The 18,739-nt window shown below is 41.6% G+C and overlaps 1 non-coding gene across 1 annotated transcript; it reads left to right on the forward strand.

Annotated features, from left to right (window-relative positions):
- The first annotated feature begins 9,598 nt into the window (after nucleotides 1-9,598).
- On the forward strand, nucleotides 9,599-15,569 carry LOC101413755 (CCAAT enhancer binding protein gamma). The gene is made up of 3 exons (XR_009181575.2): nucleotides 9,599-9,694; nucleotides 11,082-11,157; nucleotides 15,503-15,569. It is a non-coding gene; the product is annotated as a CCAAT enhancer binding protein gamma (transcript).
- The last annotated feature ends 3,170 nt before the right edge of the window (nucleotides 15,570-18,739 follow it).

Genomic DNA, 18,739 nt, shown 5'->3' on the forward strand with positions numbered 1-18,739 from the left:
CCAACCCAGAAGAACCTGCTCTCATTATCCACAATGTATTTTCTTATTTCTTCAGTCCTATCATATACATAAAATAGTTTCAGAATTGCTGATCCTCGCCCTTTTGAAAAACAAATCTAGTAAAGAAAGCATATTATTTGTGCTTTCATTTGTGATGTCTCAGGCCTTATCTGATACAATCAAAATACTGTTTTCTAAAAAATTACATAGGTTACTTCATTTCTTCCCCACAGTGGTAAATGTTATTCATTTGCAGAAGAGTTAGAGTCACTGGTTATTGTTTGTATTTCATTTTAGGTTTCTCCCACATCCTGGTTGATGTTAATTATTTATTTTGGGGGTATGTAAAACATTACTGTGATTCTCCCAGGCAGAGCTATACAAAAATGTGTACACACAGATAGAAATATCTCTACCCATCCCCTCCCTTTTACCCCATTCCCAGTCCTCCACTCTTGCTATCTCACTCCCATCCACACTTTCTGGGGAACCATTGTCATTAGTTTTGGTTTATTCTTCCTGTAGTCATTTTTTATAAATGATCCCCTGCTCAATTTTTAAAATGTTTTTCATTTTTTTAACAAATCAATTTTATTGATACATATTAATAAAGCATAAATCCATCCAAAGTGTATGATCAATGGTATTTGGTGTAATCACATATTTGTGCATTCATCACTTCAGTCATTCTTAGAGCACTTTCATTATTCCAATAATAATAATAATAAACCAAAAACAAACTAAACTCACCACCTCTCAATCTCTCTATACTTGCCCTGTCATATATAGCTGCTATTTTTTCCCTCTTTAGTATATTTGAGTTTATATTTTGTAAAAAGTTTTAAAAATGCAATATCACCCGAATTCATGTTGTACATGAAGTTTTACTAAGTTTTACAGTCCCATGTTAGTTTTTAGCTTTCCTTCTAGTAATATACATGACCTTAGACTTTCCCTTTCAACCACTCATACCCATACCATAGCACTGCTAGTTACAAATACCATGCTGTGCTTTAACCATTTCTATTCATTTCCAAAGATCTACAAAGAATCTTTTTACCAATTCTGCAAAGATTAACCCTCAGCTTTCCATTCTCTATCCTCCTTCTAATTTCTGGTGACCTATAATCTAATTATTAACTCCATGAGTTTACATAATATATTTAGTTCATAATAGAGCAATCATACAGTATTTGTCCTTTTGTGTCTGGCATGCTTCATTCAACGTAATGTCTACCAGTTCCATCCATGTTGTCATATGCTTCATGACTTCATTTCTTCTTACTGCTGCATAATATTCCACCCTATGTGTACACCATAATTTGTTTATCCATTCATCATTTGATGGACACCTGGGTTGTTTTCAACTTTTGGCAATCGTGAATAATCCCTGCCCAGTATTGATGGTAAATGGGCAAGTGCCGGACCTTCGTCTGAGAAGGGCATGGAAACAAAGGGTCCAGATTTTTCAGATAAGAGTTTACTCATTCACTTTTCCATTTACCATCCCAATTGGGCAGGGAATCACTACTCAGCAGGTAAGTTACTCAGACCAGCAGAGGTGACCAAGGGTGAGGGGAATCTAGAAGGGAAGTGTGTTCAGCACATGACTCTTGAGCTGTAGCCTTGGGGCCAGAGGCCGCAGTGGGGGCTAGCTCTCCAGGAGCAGAGTCCAGAATCCTGGAGAGGCTGCTCACAGAAGGGACTTTCAGGGCAAGAGGTGGATTGTGGTGGTTGTCGTGGTGCACCCCCCAGGCCCTCCTTCAGGACAAAGACATTCATTCCCTGCTGTGTTTTCTAAAGTCTCCTAAGTACAGAACACAGCAGTGTGCATATAAAATAGAGCCTTGCCTTTCATTAGATAAGAACAGAGTCTAACAGACAAAACCATAGTGAAAGACATGGCAATGTACATTTTAATGGTAAATTGTACAACACTGAGAAGAAAGGGTAAGATCAGCAAGACTGGAATAGTCAGTAAAATCCAGGAGTTGAGTCTTGGACTGGAGCTTGAGGAGGGGAAAGGGTTTGCATCCACGGACTGGGAAGAAATGGCACACTGGAATGACTGGGCATCTCTAGCTTTCTTCAGTTATTTTCTACTTCTCTTCCCTTTTCTCCTTCTCTTAGATACACTCTGCTCTCATAAGGTATTCTGGCTGCTGCCCCTTTGGTTTCATTCATAGGTTAGTCAAGACAAGGCTGGAATTCTTTAAAAGGAAATCGACTACGAAAGCTCTCAAGTTTGCCCAGGACTTCCCACCCACAGAAACGGTTGGGTCAATTAAGTAGTAATAAAACAAATGCTCCAATCTCCACGACCAAGTATTTGTGAACATCTCTGAGAGTACCACACTTTCATCACCTCATGGGCACATACCATTATGCCCCTGCATCCTTAATTTCTCCTGTTCTTGAAGTCTCTTGAGGATGGGCCCCTCAGGACAGCATTTACTTCAGCTCCTTCACAGAGTTGATGTCCATGTGCTAAGGGTGCTGGTTCCTGATTTTCACAAAGGTACATATCCTAGAGGCACCAAAGGAGCTCTGCATTCACGCCTGTTTCCACAGGGCTGAAGCCACATGGAGTGTTCACAGAGGAGGGGGGAAATGCCACACTCTTCCTGAGGACTGCAAATCAGCAGTTGTCCCTTCCCCAAACCTAGCTCCTTCCCCACCTCAGGTTTTCCCCCAGAAACACTTGCAAAGAAAACAACAAACTCCATCTTCCTCTTCCAGCCCCAAACCCAACATTTATGCAAATAGACCCTGAGGGCTCCACCCACCAAGCCTCAGCCGATCTGAATCCAGACTTTGGGCTTGCACAGGAACTGATTATTACTGTTAAGAATCTAAATTAAAAAGAAAAAATGACCACGGCCTAGAAGAAGCTGTGGATTCCTGATGCTGAGCCAGGGAATCTTGGCTGACAAGCCCACCCAACCAGGATGTGCTTTCTGGGCCTCGTTCTCCTCTGTCTGGCAGTTGCCCCTCACCTCAGGAATCCTGTACCTCGCAGGGCTCCCACGGTGTGGGAAGCATCTACTGATGAAGACAGAGAAAAGAATGAAGGAATGAGTTAAATGGGACAACCACATCCTTTGACCTGGGGAGCTTCTCATTTCCTTCTTTCTCATCTCAGCTCTGCAGCTTCCACAGGTTGGCCTGGCCTCTAGATTTTAAGGTGAGGCAGGGACTCCCTTAAGAGGCCCAAAAATGGCTCCCTGGGCTTCTACACCCTCCCCAAGCAGCCTCCCTCCACCTCCTCCTCACTCCTCTCTCACTCCTCCCCTTCTGGGGGCTCCTTCAGTTCTGCTCTCCCACTCGGGCTCTATTTCTCTGTGTCTTGGGCTTGCCTGGCAAGCAGTCACCACTGGTGGATCAAGCTGGGAAGTGAGGCTCTCCTGATGAACTAAACTTCGTCATCTGTTTGGCTAAAATCTGGGCTTAATCAGATGTGTTAATGTTTTAAATTGTTCCGTTTTTTAGGTTAATGTTGACACTGCAATCCATCTCAAATCTTTTTTTCTGTTTTTAATAGACTACTTTGTTAGACCAGTTTTGGATTTACAGAAAAAATGAAGGTAGTACAGAGATTTCCCATCTATTCCCTTATACTCTTCACCAGTATGGCATGTTACAATTAATGAACCAATACTGGTATATTACCATGAACTAAAGGCCATGTTTTATCCAGATTTCCTTAATTTATATTTCCTAATGTCCTTTCCCCACCCAGATGGCTCCCTTGTCTGTTTGCTAGTTGTTTTCGCTTGTTTTTTTTTTTTCTCATTGCCTGTTTGTTCTTTAGGAGGCACTGGGAACCAAACTTTCATGTGGGGGGTGGGCGCTCAACTGCTTGAGCCACATCTGCTCCCTGCTTGTTATTGCTTGTTGTCTGCTCGTTTTCTTTTGTTTTTTTTGCTCGATGTCTGCCCATTGTTTGCTTGTTGTCTTCTTTAGGAGGCATCAGGAAATGAACCCAGGACCTCCCATGTGGGAGGCGGATGCTCAACTGCTTGACCCACATCTTCTCCCCGCTACTGTCCTTTTTCAGTTCCAGGATCCTATCCAGGATCCCATATTACATTTAATCATCATGGCTCCATAGGGTCCCCTAGACTGTGACAGTTTCTTTGAACTTCATTTCTGATGACCTTGATGGTTTTGAGGAGTACTGGTCAGGTATTGAAAATACCCCTCTATTGGGATTTGTCTGGTGTTTTCCTCATGGTTAGACTGGGAAATGGGTTTGGAGGAGGAAGACCACAGACCCTCACATCATATCAAGGATACATACTATCAACACCTGGCCGAAGTAGTGTTTGTCACGTTTCTCTGCTGTTACTCTTTCTCTCTGCACTCTTTGGAAGGAAGTCACTATGGGCAGCCCACCCTGTGGGGAGTTAGGCTCCACCTCCTTGAGGGCAGAGGATCTACATAAATTAATTGTCCTTCTTTTGTCCAGGAAGTTTCTCTCTTCTCCTCCATTTATGTATTTATCTAATATTTATTTACAGCAGCATAGACTCATGGAAATTGATCTTATACTTTGGGTTATGATTTACTATTACTTTATTTTGCTACTCAAATTGTTCCAGTTTTGGCCACTGGGGGCTCTTTCATTTGGGTCTTGTGTCCCTTGACATTCCTCCATCATTTTGCTTCTTGAGAACTTTCTTACTTTTTCTCATCACAAGATGCTCCAGGCACTTCTTGTCTATTTCCTGCCGCAGTCCTATGATCAGCCATTTCTCCAAGGATCCGTGATTTCCTCTTATTGGAGAATGGTCTTAGAAACCAAAATTTGGATGCCAAGTGTCAAATCCTTTTTGGATGGATAAGTAAACAAACATTCATTTTGTATCTCCTGTGTGCCAGGCACTTATCTAAGCTTCTTTTCATGTCCGTTTACTTAATCCTCATAGCAACTTTATGAGGTCTTTACTGGCCATCCTCTCTGGTTGAGGAATAGAGGTTTAGCTGTATTGAAGGCTAACCAACATCTCCCTATTCTGTCTCTAAAGCCTGTCACACAGCATGCTGGAGATGGGTATCATGCATATCATAAATAAACAACCCCCCAAACAAACATTTATCTTTCATTTTGTGCTAATATGCTTCAGAGGCACTGGAATAATTTGCATTCCAATCATGACATAACAAGTAATAGTGCTTATTCAACGCGGTAAAGATCAGAAATAAGACCTGAGATGCAGATTACCTGTGCTCATGCACACAGGCCATCTCTCCCTATCATGTGTACAGATAGTACACACCTCTCCTCATGGGCACAGGTAACAGGTACTCATCTTCAAGTACAGAGATGCATCCTAGCTCACGGGATAACAAAAATCTGATACAGGGAATAGTGCTTTATAATGGAATTTCACTGTATTTGCCAACTGCTCAAGTTTAGAATGTGCTAGATTTTTCTTTTATGCACAGGACCCACTTGTGACATTTGGATATGTCCTAAGATGACCTTTTAGCTTATTAGCTGTTAAGATTGCAAATAATGTTTCCAAATGCAAGTCTGGAGGTTTAAATTTTGCCCTTCAGAATGGGGATCATATCACATCAGAAAGAACTAAGCAATCAGCCACAGTGACTGAAGCTTCCATCTGAGTGACCATGGTATGATCGGCCGCTTGAAATGGAGTATGATTTGCCTGCCCAGTGTTTACTTTCCCTCTGGGAATTGCCTCTGCTCTCCCTTCCAGGGCTGCCTTGGTAGTACATGGTGACCTGCTCTTGGCCATGTGATCATTCCAGGGATAAGCATTTGACCCCAATGGGCCGATCTCATGGTCCTTCCCTAGGACTTTTGGAACAGGAACTGAAAGAGAGTTGGCTTTACTTTAGTGACTAAAGCTGTAAACATCTGAGATTGTTACTGGTCATATGAAGAAAGCTTGCATGCAGAGAGAAAGAAAATGAAGTCAATAGGCAGAGAGACAGAGAGAGACAGAGAGAGACAGAGAGAAAGGAAAGGAAACATGAAGACATTTGGGTTCCTGGTTATGACATAGCCTAAGTGTTTCAAGAAGAGTGTCCTAAGATCTTCTACCACGTCCTTTATACTACGGCTAGTCAGGGATGGTTTTCTAATCAAAAGAGCCCTAACCAGTGCACAATGGTTACTAATTCTTGTCATATTATGGCTAGTATACCATAATAAACAGCTACCAAGACTCAATTATCTGACAGACATTATCCCAGATATCAAAATATGAAATGGTCCAGATCACTTGTCAAAGGTAGCTAATTTAGTAAATTAATTTTTAAAAACTTTACAAATACACATTGATTTATTTCAGTTTTCACAGTAAACTTCTATCGATCTGACTTCCAAACAAGAAATTTCACTTATTAAATTTTTCTCCACTTTATGGAAACAACTGAAATGACAAGTTAAGTTGTAGTAACTAAGGGAACTTAAAAAAAAATCACCTTTTGAGATATACTATAGGGCCAGCATTGACACCTCAAATACTGTTTGATTTAGTATCTTCTAAATCTTCAAAACAATGTTAAGCACAGTGTGATCATTTTGAAATGTATTTTGGTCTATCATAATTCTGTGACTATAATTTGTTTATAATTTATGTATGTCCATTAGCATAATGGTTAATACTTTTGGGCTCCTACCATGTATTTAATACCAAGCACTGTTCTTAGAGCCTAACATACATTCCTTTAGTCCTCACAGTAAACTTATTAGGTAGATACTGTTCTTCCCATTTACAGGTAACAGAGAGGTTAAGTAACTTTTCTGAAGCACACAACCAGGAAGAGGTTAAGCCATGGGCAGAACAGACTGATGTGAGAGTCCATACCTCCCAGTATCTGCCAGGTAACTAGAATATTCAACTAACAGGACATCCTATTTCCTAAGCCCTTTGGAGGGGATTTTCTTTTCTTTTTTCTTTTTGTCTTTTTCTAAAGGATATATAGATCACAAAAAATGTTACATTAAAAATATAAGAGGTTCCCATATACCCACCCCCCACCCCCTGCCACACCTCCCACATCAACAACCTCTTCCATCATGTGGCACAGTCATTGCATTTGGTGAATACATTTTGGAGCACGGCTTCACCACATGGATAATAGTTTACATTGTAGTTTTACACTTTCCCCCAGTACATTCAGTGGGTTATGGCAGGATATATAACGTCCTGCATCTGTTCCTGCAATATCATTCAGGACAGCTCCAAGTCCCGAAAATGCCCCCACATCACACCTCTTCTTCCCTCTCCCTGCCCTCAGTAACTCCTGTGGCCATGGTCTCCACATCAATAATACGATTTTTACCATTGCTAGAGTCACAATAGTTCTATAGTAGAATACCAGTAAGTACACTCTAATCTATATTTTATTCCTCCATCCTGTGGACCCTGGGATGGTGATGTCCACTCCACCTTGAAGTCGAGAGGAGGCTTAGATCCCACATGGCTGATGGATGCAATTCTGCTTGCAGCTGTAGACACTCTTAAATTTGGAGGGGATTTTAAATGTGATACTTATTAATATATTCTTTAGATTTGTAGACTATGTATCTAGTATCAGTGAGGCAGAGATCTGTGCAGGAAATTTTCCCTTTATTATGACTGCTTGGTTCCCTGTGATTTGCAAGAAAGAAACATGGTGGATCTCCTCAACCCAGAGCTGTCACCAGGTTCTCCTTCTTTCCTTATGGTGAAACACATCTTCCCCAGGCTTCCCTTCTCTCTATCATGGAAACAATCAGAACCTACAAGGCCCTGCCTATCTCTCCAGTCTCCGCTGGGTCTCTGTTTCAGCCTCTTTGGCCTTACATTTCTCCCATCACAGGACCTTTGAACATGCCATTCCCTTTGCCTGGCATATCCATTTCATTAGCGCTGTGGAGCTGACTTATCATTCAGGCCTTTCTGATGCATCAGACCAGAACTGATTCCCTTCTTGTCACTTCCCATAGCATCTTGTACTTCTTACATGAAAATGGTGATTAAAAAATTGTTTAATTACTGAATGTCTCCTTGGGGCTTAGAAATGTATGCGTGTGACCAGGGACTGTGTCTCGTTCAGGACTGTTAACTTGGTTATTGCTGAATTCTCAGCACTTAGCCCACACTTAACACATATATGGTACCACATAAATATTTATAGCCTTGCAGGGAAGAAAGAAGGACAACCTGCTACCCCTGAAGAGGAACTAAATACCTTGGTCTCCTTGGCATAGGCTAGACCTGTTAGGTGTGGAAGGCCTGCCCTGACACAACACAAGGAAGGCTGTAGCAGCTTGACAAAGTGCTTAGCAAACCAGGTAAATGAATAGACTTATACAATTTTTTTAAAAAGTGACTAACGGTCAGGGTAAAGCCATGATTTTGTGAGCAACAAAATATACTGATTTTTGGGGTGCTAAAATCTTCATCAAGGAAATTTCAACTAGAACACTGAAGGCCAGAGTGAAAGCAGCATACTGGTTTTGATGAGATATTATTCTACCAACGTGCTTACTGCTCACTTTTAGCTGCGGGTCTTTTTGATTGATTGACTGATTGCAAGGGTTTTATCATCCCTTTAGTGATTCCTCGAAACAATTTCACCGGGAGAGCAGGTCCCATGGCCTGTTTGATGAAGAAACGTTTCCTCTTTCAAAGGCTTTTATTTTTGAAAGATAAAGATTACTAAAGAGGAAGCAATCAAACCCATCAGGCGGGCTCTGTCCTCCACCCAGAGCGCTGCTTCCTGGTTTTAAAACGCTTTCGGATCCTGCTGCGACTTATTTTAGATAAATCACACTGGATGGCTATCCATTTTTAGAGCGCCCATCTCTCAATCTGTTCACCTGGAAGGCACCAATGGGGCTCGGTTGTGGAAAATCAATTCACTTGACCGTAAAAAAAGAACCACGGTCTGTTGTCACGATTTGAAAATAATAATCCTATCCTGCAAAATGTCTCACTCGTTCTTTAAAGAGAGTTTGCAGTTGCCTTAAGACCCAGGACTTCCCTTAGAACCCATCACTGGGGCGCAGGCCCGGCGGCGGGGGAGGTGTTGGGAGCCCCGTGTCCCGGGGGACGAGTTTGTGGGGCGACCGGGAAACTCTCAGAGACAGACGCCGAGAAGTCCCCAGAGGCCGTGGTGAAACCCAAACACAAATCAGGGACTTGAAAACACCACCGCAGCAAACTCCGTGTGGGAGCACCCGAGGAAAGGTGAGGCCTTCAGAAGGCCCTGGGTCTTCAACGCCGCCGCCTCTAACACATCCTTCCCCCGCACGCGGCCGCCGTCGCCGTGCGCCGGCCTGGGAGCAGCGCGCCGCTCGGGAGTCCCCTCCAGGGCCCGCAGCGCCACGCCCACTGCGCCGGCGGTTCCGGGGCCAACGCCTCCGCCACGTGCCCGCCTCCCCCGCCAGCAGGCCGCCACGACTGGCTGGCGGCGCTGCCCGTCGCGAGGGGGCGGGAGCGCCGCCCGCAGACCCGCACGCCCATTGGCTGTGGCGGCGGCGGAGGCGCGCGCGGAGCCGGCGGGGAGGGGAAGCCGGTGGCCGAGGCGGCGGGGCGGGCGGAGGCTGCGGGTTTCGTAACCGTCGCTCCTCCTCGCTGACGCGCGGGCTGCGAGGCCAGGGTCGGGTTGGGCCGCGCTGCGCGGGGCCGCTCGCAGCGGAGGCCGCCGGGGGGCGGACGGGCCGGAGGCGCAGGTAAGGAGGCCGCGGGCGGGCCGAGGGAATAGGGGGAGGCCGCGGCGGAGCCGGCTGCTCGCGTGGACACTGGCCCGGCCCGAGTAGACTCGGCCCGTCCCGAAGCGGCAGGCTGGCCGGGCAGGCCCTGCGCGGCGTCTGATGCAACCTGCCGGCAACACCCGGCGGGGGTACTGAGCTCATCCCTGGCCTCGGCCCAGCGCCGCCCGCCGACCCCCGCCCGCCCGCTCCCCGGGCGCCCCTAGCTGCCTGCCGGGCCCGCGGCCGGGGTGGAAGGCGAGGCTTGCCCCCTCCAAGACCCGGCCCACTGTGAAGCGTGCAGTTATAACAAACCCGGGGCTCTTATTGGCCCCTAGGGATCAAGGGTGTTTACAGAAGAGCCGAAACTGGACCGTATCTTGCTTGAATGCCGCTGAGGTTATTTCCTGCCCCTTTAAAACTGCTCTTTCTACGGCAGTCGAGATTTCTGTTCAGATGATAGGGCGATAAAAGTGGTCGGGGAAAGCAGCTCACTTTGAAATACGTAACTTTACAGAAGCAATGTTTTGCTTACTTAGGGAGCTACCATTTGAATATCCCACAGTTCACTGATGAACGTAGGTTAGATGAACATGCAGCAGCCACGAGTTGAATAGAGAAGAGGAGGACAAGAAAATGAAGCACTTGTTAGCCTGGTGGGAAAGAGGGAGCACAGTAAGAAAAATGGTTAGCCGAGATGTCCAGAGATGGAGAGGATGGAAATGCTTGCTTGAGGGGAACATCAAGTAAGCTTGTATGTTTCTGCTCTTTTTACGTGTTTGATTTTTCCTTTTGAGGTTTAGAATGTAATCGCATCATAAAATGTGTCATTTTAGAAAGGTGTTTTTTAACATTTGTGGGTTGTGCAAAAATTGGCAGTTCTGTCTTTGAGTCTACACTCACTTGCATCCTGATTTGAATAGATTGTTTGGTCCTTTAGTTCAAACAGGACGTGTGACTTACAGAGAAATATTATGAATCAGGGGAGCGGATGTAGCTTGGTGGTTGAGCGCCTGCTTCCCATGTACAGGGTCCTAGGGTTCAATCCTTAGTACCTCTTAAAAATACACAAACACACACACACACAGTGATTTAGGGGCTTGTTTTTCAAAGAAAATTTGCATTCTGAAGTTCTTGGTATTTAAAAATTAAGATCCTTTGGGATAAGCTATTCTTAAAGTTGAGTCTCTTTTTCTGGAAAAATGTAAACAAAGCTAATTATAGGATGTTAATGAGCTGAAGAATTTTTCTATTTCTTTATTCCTGCTTCTGGTGGACATGCCTGGCTGGTTCAATTATTTTAACACCTGCCTAAAAAAAAAATAGGTGGAAAGAAAACATTTTTTCAGAAGATTTTTTAAATTTTCAGGAGTACATCATGACTGTCAGCAAGGCTTTCTGATCTTGGAGAGGTGGTTCAGCCCTGGGGAATTAAACAGCACACGGTGAGTCCCTGGTAAAGACAAATAGGACCTCATGGGGCTGAATTTACGCTTATCTAAGATTTCCTCACCTGGTCACAGTAATGGTAAATACAAGTAGCCTCAGAACCAGGTTTAGTTGGTAGTCTAGGGGGGGGGTGCCACCTTGGGTTCTTGTACTGGTTGATACATTGGTCTCCCACCTTTATGGCTTCCTAACCCTATCAGTTAAAAAAAAATTGAGCATGAGCACATAGTAGGTGTATATTTACAAACAGTATTTGTTAAGTATGTTGCAAAGCACACCAAAAGTAAAACATTTTTAAAAAGATGACATGCAAAAAGAAAGATACTTCTCATCTTTATTTAAGAGATCCCTTACATATTCCTGAAGCATGTGCCCTCCTTCTTAGATCCCTGCTTTTGGAAGCAAGCAGTGACGATGAAATAGTATCTTTGGGGTATCTCTGACTTTGTCTGCTTTCCTAGATTTACCATTTCAAGTATAGAGTTGTTAAACCCAGGCAATGCATGTCTAAGAACTTGAGGTTATTTGGGATGCATAAATGGGCTAAATAGAAAATATAGATTCTCAGCTAAAATCAAGCAAAGACCAGACAAGAATGGTGGTCACTGTATAGACTGATGACTAAAAGTAGCAAATGGAACTCCTAATTCAGTTTTCCTCTATGTGTTTAAGAAAGACAAGAACTTCAGATAGTACAACCATTAAGATTGACTTAACTGTGGTGGTTTTAAAAGATTTTAATGCTAGAGTCTCATTTTTTTATGTACATTTATAAGAAAAAATGTCTTTTGAACCTGTATTCCACAAATATTTTTTGAACACCACCATATGCCACGCCCTACCTGAAAGGTTGGGTGTGTGAGGATAACAGACCCAGTCCTGCCTAGAGCCGAGTCTCCAGGGAGACAGCAGAGAGCTGGGGGTTGACCAAGAAACTGGGAGAACAGTATGAACAGAAACAAAGAAAAGAGAAAGCACAGACCATTTAGGGAACTGATAGGGGTTCAGTAATGTTGAGGTGTGAAGGATGAGGGAGCTTGGGCTGGAGAGAGGGTTAGAGTCTTAGCTTTGATCTGGAGGCAGGTGCCACAGAAGAATTTTCAGCAGGAGAGTTAGATGACGCTGGTTATGGGTTGAAGGGAAGGTTGCTAAACCGGAGGAACCATAGTGCCCCTGGGAAATTATGTCAGCCTGGGGTAATTTCTGTAGCATTGGGACTGAAAGAGGAATGGTGGATGTGAGGTTTTTTTGTTTTTTTGTTTTTTGTTTTGGGTAGAATTGTCTGTACCCAATGATTGAACCGATTTTGAGCTGGAAGAAACATCTGAATATGTTAGAGTATAGACTGTCACTGAGGAAACAGTGGGGTGAGTGGAAGGAACAACTGGTTATTATAGATACGTGGAAAAGAAGGGACAAAAGGGTTGTGAAACTTAGGAAAATTTGATTTTGTTTTATTTTGATATTCTGAGTTGTTACTGATTTGAATGAGCATTAGTTGAATTTAAGAAATTTGAATAAAAAAATAAGTTTCCACTCAGTCCAACATTTTTAGGATCCATTATTAATCTACAGCAGTGGCTCTCAAATTTTAGTGTCATCAGAATCACTTTGGGGTACTGTTAAAACAAGATTTCTGGGTCCTGTCCCTTGAACTTGAATTTAAAGTTCTGGGGCAGCTGGGGAGTTTGTTTCTAACAAATTCCCAGGTGTTGCTGCTGATCCAGGGGCTCTTCACCTGGCCTGCTGCTTCCTATTTGAATGATTCACATGCAAGGAACAAGGCACCACCCTGTTTTCCTGTAGACTGGACTTTGGAATGGCATTTGTCCACATAGGAGTTAGACTTTGATCTTTCATGTAGGGCTGGGTATCCAGATTTGAAATAAATTTAATTTTTTATCCATTGTAGGTACTCAAAATTTGTGAAATGATCATGTAAACCATAAAAGGGGTACTTTGGAGGCAGCTCTTTTGCTCATTGTAAAAAGAAAATGGATGATCTGTTTGGAGTTAAGTCTTGTAGACTAGTTTGCTCTTTGATTCCCTTGGTCCATTTTCCTTCACCATTTTCATTCATGGATGAACACTTTTATGAACTACTTCCTTCTTTCTTGGCTTGTCTGTGTTAAAGAACCTGTTTTTTTTTTTAATCCTTGGACTTCTTTTATTATCTCTCAATTTCTATTTCTTACATTAAAAAAAACAACAAACAGTTTGTAGTTCAATTGAGTACTTTTTCCCTCCCCCCAAGCCAAGGGACTCACTTTGAAAGCTTGCCTGCTATGTTCAGCCTAATACCTGTTCAAGATGAGTCAGGCTGAGGTAACAGAGCCCTTCCCTATTCCTTTATATTTGGGAACAAAAACAGGCCTTAATATCATGAATGTAGAGCCTGTAATGAATAAGAATTTTTAGTGAGTGAAATTCATGGTGTGGTGTCACAACAGAAGGCATCTTAACTATTCCACATCCCTCATTTGTTGATGGGAAAACTGAGGCCCACAGAAGGGAAGGGATATGCCCAGAGTGAAATGGAGAGCCAGAGCCACAAGAACTGACCTGGCCCGTGATCTGTGCTTCTTGGATCATTGTTATCTCTGAGCTTGGCCAAGTTGACTAAAGAGATGACCTTCAAAGACTAAAATTATAGTCAATAAAAACGTGAACATGCTTCTGATTGTTAAAATGATCAGGAGAGTGTTAAAATTCTTAAAACTTGAGTAAATATGTGTACCTAATAGATAAGCAGTGGTATTAGGTGGCTGTAAAGGTGGCTGAAATGAATTCAACAGCTGCTTTTTACTGGAGGAGAAATTAGGCAACATAGTAAATTATCAAGGGAAATGGTGAAATATCCATTACTGAGGAGAGACTTGGGCTAGATATCCGGCATGGTTTGAAAGGAACGTTTCTCTCATCTTAGAACTAGAGTGAGAACAGATGACCCACAGCTCAGGGGTGGCAGTGTGTCTTTTAAAACTATGGAAAATAATGATATGTGTATTTTTTAAAGCAAAGATTAAAAAAAAAAAGGCCTCTAATCAGTGTTTATACTGAAACGCCTGGCCAAAGGTTTGGGTGAAGCTCCTGGTATTTACTAACTGACCTTTCTTTTCTTTCTTAAGAACTGTACGATGTGATCATTTGGGGCATTTCATAATTCTGACTTCAGGGTTTTTCCACTGATGTAGTTTTAGATGTTTTATGAAAAGAGAAGAGGATCGTTTTATGATCCGGAACACTGCTTTCTAAATTTCCAGAATGCTGTGACTTCTCGGTGGACAGGTTCACTCACTTTAGTCAGTTTGGCTTGAAATCATCTGATGATAATTGGATAGTGTGCTTTTTATGCTTCTTGAGGATAGTGTTGGAATTTAGTTGTTTTTATAGTAATCCAAATATGACTAGTTTATGAAACTGTGACCTCATTTCTCTGTTACTATAGTTACCAGAGTAATGCTTTAGAATCAGGGTTTCCTTTGAGCTCATTCAGCAGTGTGAAGTGGGTGCAAACACTGCATCTGTGCAGTCCCTTTGTCCATCCTGAGTCCCAGTTCTTGCACTTTATTGGCTACATCATTTAGAGTTTGGTTTCTTTCCTTGTGGTTTCAGGTGGAGTGTGTTTAGATGTTTTATTAATTATATCAAGGGCAAATTGGGTGTCTCAAATCTGTGATTCTAGAAAGTAATTCAGTCTCTGTAATTTAGTATCCTTTGAAGTCATTAAAAGAAATAAAAACAAGACAAAACCAAAACACCTTTCAAAATATCCTATAAAGATAAGCTTTGGGAGGAAAGTCCCTGATAACTAACTCCTTGCATTTTGGAACAAGGGATATGCAGCTAGTACAGCACAACATTCCTGATGAATTTTAGTCTTGGGGCTCTCCAGCATTCTATTTTGACTTTGAACCAAAAATTGATGCTTTTTTCTCTTTCATTGCAGGTCTCTTTTACCTTAATTGAACTCAGCTTTTCCATGTGTAACCCAGACATCTCCAGTTTCTCTCTGGCAGAATATCCAGTCCTATTAGTTCATATGTGCTACCTAATTAGTGGTATTCTTTTGTTTTCCTTTCCATTCTTGATAACAATCACAGATGGGTAGTCCCCTCAGGGATTCAGGTGGGCTGAATTTTGTCCTTATGGTTCATCTATACTAACTTATCTTCCTAAATTAAATGATTTAGACTTCTGAAACACTGAAAGAGTTGGCAGTTACTCTAGACTTTTCGCAGCATAATCAATTCATGGTAGCACGCTATTAAGTACATGCAAGTTTAATCCCCTTTGAGCCTGTCATTTCAAATACTTGAATGTAATTTATTTTTTAACTAGGTACATGTGAAGATTTCTTGGCAGATTAGCGTGGAAACCCTTGATCACCTTGCTCTCATTTCTGCCTGTTCTGTGTTGGCAAGGGAGAGTGCCCAAATGAGCAAGATATCACCGCAGACCAGTACTCCGGGAGTGAATGGAATAAGTGTTATTCATACTCAGGCACATGCCAGTGGCTTACAGCAGGTTCCTCAGCTGGTGCCTGCTGGCCCTGGCGGAGGAGGCAAAGCTGTGCCTCCAAGTAAGCAGAGCAAAAAGAGTTCACCTATGGATCGAAACAGTGACGAATATCGGCAACGCAGAGAGAGAAACAACATGGCTGTGAAAAAGAGCCGGTTGAAAAGCAAGCAGAAAGCACAGGATACGCTGCAGAAAGTGAATCAGCTGAAAGAAGAGAATGAACGGTTGGAAGCAAAAATTAAATTGCTGACAAAGGAATTAAGTGTACTTAAAGATTTGTTTCTTGAGCATGCACACAACCTTGCAGACAACGTGCAGCCCATTAGCACTGAAAACACAACAAATTCTGATAATGCAGGACAGTAGACCTCATCACCCTTTCCAAACTTCACAACTTGTGGCTTGAACGTTAAAGGTGTGACCTCTTACACCACCTCCTCAGTGACTGAACTTTGTCTTGTTCCATTATTCAAAGATCCATTCAAGGTTGTTTTCTAGGATCAGCACTGAAGAGTTGATTAGCTAAAAATGTTAGCCATGTAATTTGAATATTTAGTTTTAAATGATACAGATTTTTTTGGGGGGGGTAACCAAAAAATACAAATTTGTGAGGTATATTGGTAAAAGGTAAAACGAAATATCTTGGACCTTGATATTCTTGATAAATCTTGACTTCCCAAGAAATGCTTCTTTGTAGGTGGACAAAAGGAATGGGGAACTGGCAGGTTGTGCAGAAGGTTCCTGGTTTTTTAATGGGAATGGCTAATTGGATTAACCATTCTAATTGGATTAAGAAAAGTTGAATGCTATCCATATTAATATAGTTGTGATTTTTTTTCTAAACTGTGTATTAAAAAGCCTTAGGGTGGTAGAAACCAATCACTTTGTAATTTGCAGTGATCTTTATATGTAACATAAGCCCTATTTTAGCTTAATGCCTACTGTTCTTCCCCAACAAGTACAAGTTGAATTTTAATAGTGATGCCAGGTTAAGAAAAGAAATCCCATTGCATTTTAAAGGCATATGGAGCCAGTTGACTTAAACATAAAAATAACATTTAGGAAACAGATTTTGTTTTTTGTTTTTATAAAAGTGTAGCCTGTTAGAATTGTACTTTTGGGGTACCTTTGGCTATTGGATTGGCATTATTTTGTTTCCTGAAAAAAATCTCTGTAGTTTAGATAAACTCACCTACCAAAATTTTAGTTTCTGCAGTTGTTGGTAAAGTAAGCATTTTTTTTTTTCAAATACCATTTTGCAGCCAAGTCAGTAAACAAAACATCTTAACAGTTTAACTAGATCAGCTGCAAATTAGGGTTTGGAATATTAATTCAGTGTAGTTTCTACTGTTTTCAAAATATTTGTCATGGGGTCATGATTTCTAAAGGCAAGCATTTTTTTTGTGAAGGATGATTTTGGTATTTGATTTTAACCAACTGATTATTTAAAAAATGTATCATTAACTCCATGCCATCTCCCAAAATAAGTGTAAAAAAAACTTGAAAATGTAAGGTTTTAACCTTTAATTTATTTTACTTAAATACATCTTTTTATATTGTTATTGTGACTTTTCTTTTTCTAGTGGCTGTTCTTCCAGGCTTTTTGTAACACTGCTTCTATTTTTCCACTAGTATGCTTTTATGTCCCATCCATTATTTAAGAAAGAAAGTACTGATAAAACTCAGGATATTAACATTTTCGTTGAGAATCAAAAAATGCCAATCACAAAAGAATCTCTAGAGTCTAGTTTATATCAATATTGGTGGTTTTGATTGTCCTTGTTAATCACTGTATGTGTTCTGTTGTTTTTTAAGCGTGGTTCTAGCTCACATTTGTTGGCTCTTTTATATTTTTGGTGTGTGTGTGCCTGGTCTAGTGATGAGAGACTAACTTTAATCTGGTTAAAATGTTTGTGTTCCTAGGGTATCTCATTTGCATATGGTGATTTTTGGCCACATTGCTGTGCATACCAGGACTTGGGGCACTGTAACCAGATTGTAACTTAGTGTAACTCAAGTTGCAACCTTGGTTTGGTGGTAGAGTGCTGACTGCACTGTTTTAGGCAGAAGACAACCTAACCTAACCTGGCCGTTTCCTGTAATTTAGCAAAGCCATTATGAGGGCCCAGAGCCCCTTCTGACTGTAAGACTGGAACCCAGTGTTGTCCCATAAGGGATGCTGTCCGGAAGGGTAATTCCCAGTAGAGTCAGGAAACGGAATGGGGGTTTCTGTTAGGCTCCAATACCAGTTTATTTTGGTCAGAGTAGCGATCTACTTTAAAGGTTGATGACGTTTGAGTAATTTAACTAGGACAAACCCACAGAATCCTACTGAATCTTTAATAGCTCATTGATGTTATATAATAAACCTAATTGGAGATGCAGTTAGGTCACTTGAGTTCTTAAGCAACTATATTGTAGGTGTTACAGACATTTTAATCTCTTGTTTACTAAAAACCATTGGGAATTGAGATCCTTATGGAATTTATGGTTACCAATGATATGAATTGACTCAACTGTCTTAAAAATGAAGGTTTAAAGAAACTGGCAGGGACGTGTACTCAATATTTCATATAAAAACTTAAGATTGAACTTTTTGGAAAAATTGATTCAAGCTTTCCCGTTACCTATGTAAACCAAAACCTTAGCATAAGCAATGTTACATTTTCCATAGACAAAAATGTTAGCTATTATCCTAACTAACTGAACAGGTTGGGAACGAAAGTTTTTAGTTTGGTAGGTTAATCAGTATAAACTCAAGGGAAACCAGTGAGTAAGTTTAGAGCTTTGGGAATTGTAAAGTGACTTTTATAACTTTTATAATGTGCATTATCTATGAATCAGTAAGAGTGGATCTGCCTTTGAGGGCAGTTTCATTCGTTTAGGAATGAGGCTTTGATATAAATTTGTAGTTGTATTAGAGTCTCCTGAGATTGGTGCTTTTTGATTGGTTTGACTGCAGATGGTGAGATCAGAGCAGCTCATCCTGCTGTCTGGCTCCTTTCAGTTATAATGCATAACTGAAAATGCAGTTATGTGGGTGTTCTTAGTTAGAAA

Source organism: Dasypus novemcinctus, chromosome 18, assembly GCF_030445035.2.
Source record: "Dasypus novemcinctus isolate mDasNov1 chromosome 18, mDasNov1.1.hap2, whole genome shotgun sequence".
Taxonomy (NCBI): domain Eukaryota; kingdom Metazoa; phylum Chordata; class Mammalia; order Cingulata; family Dasypodidae; genus Dasypus; species Dasypus novemcinctus.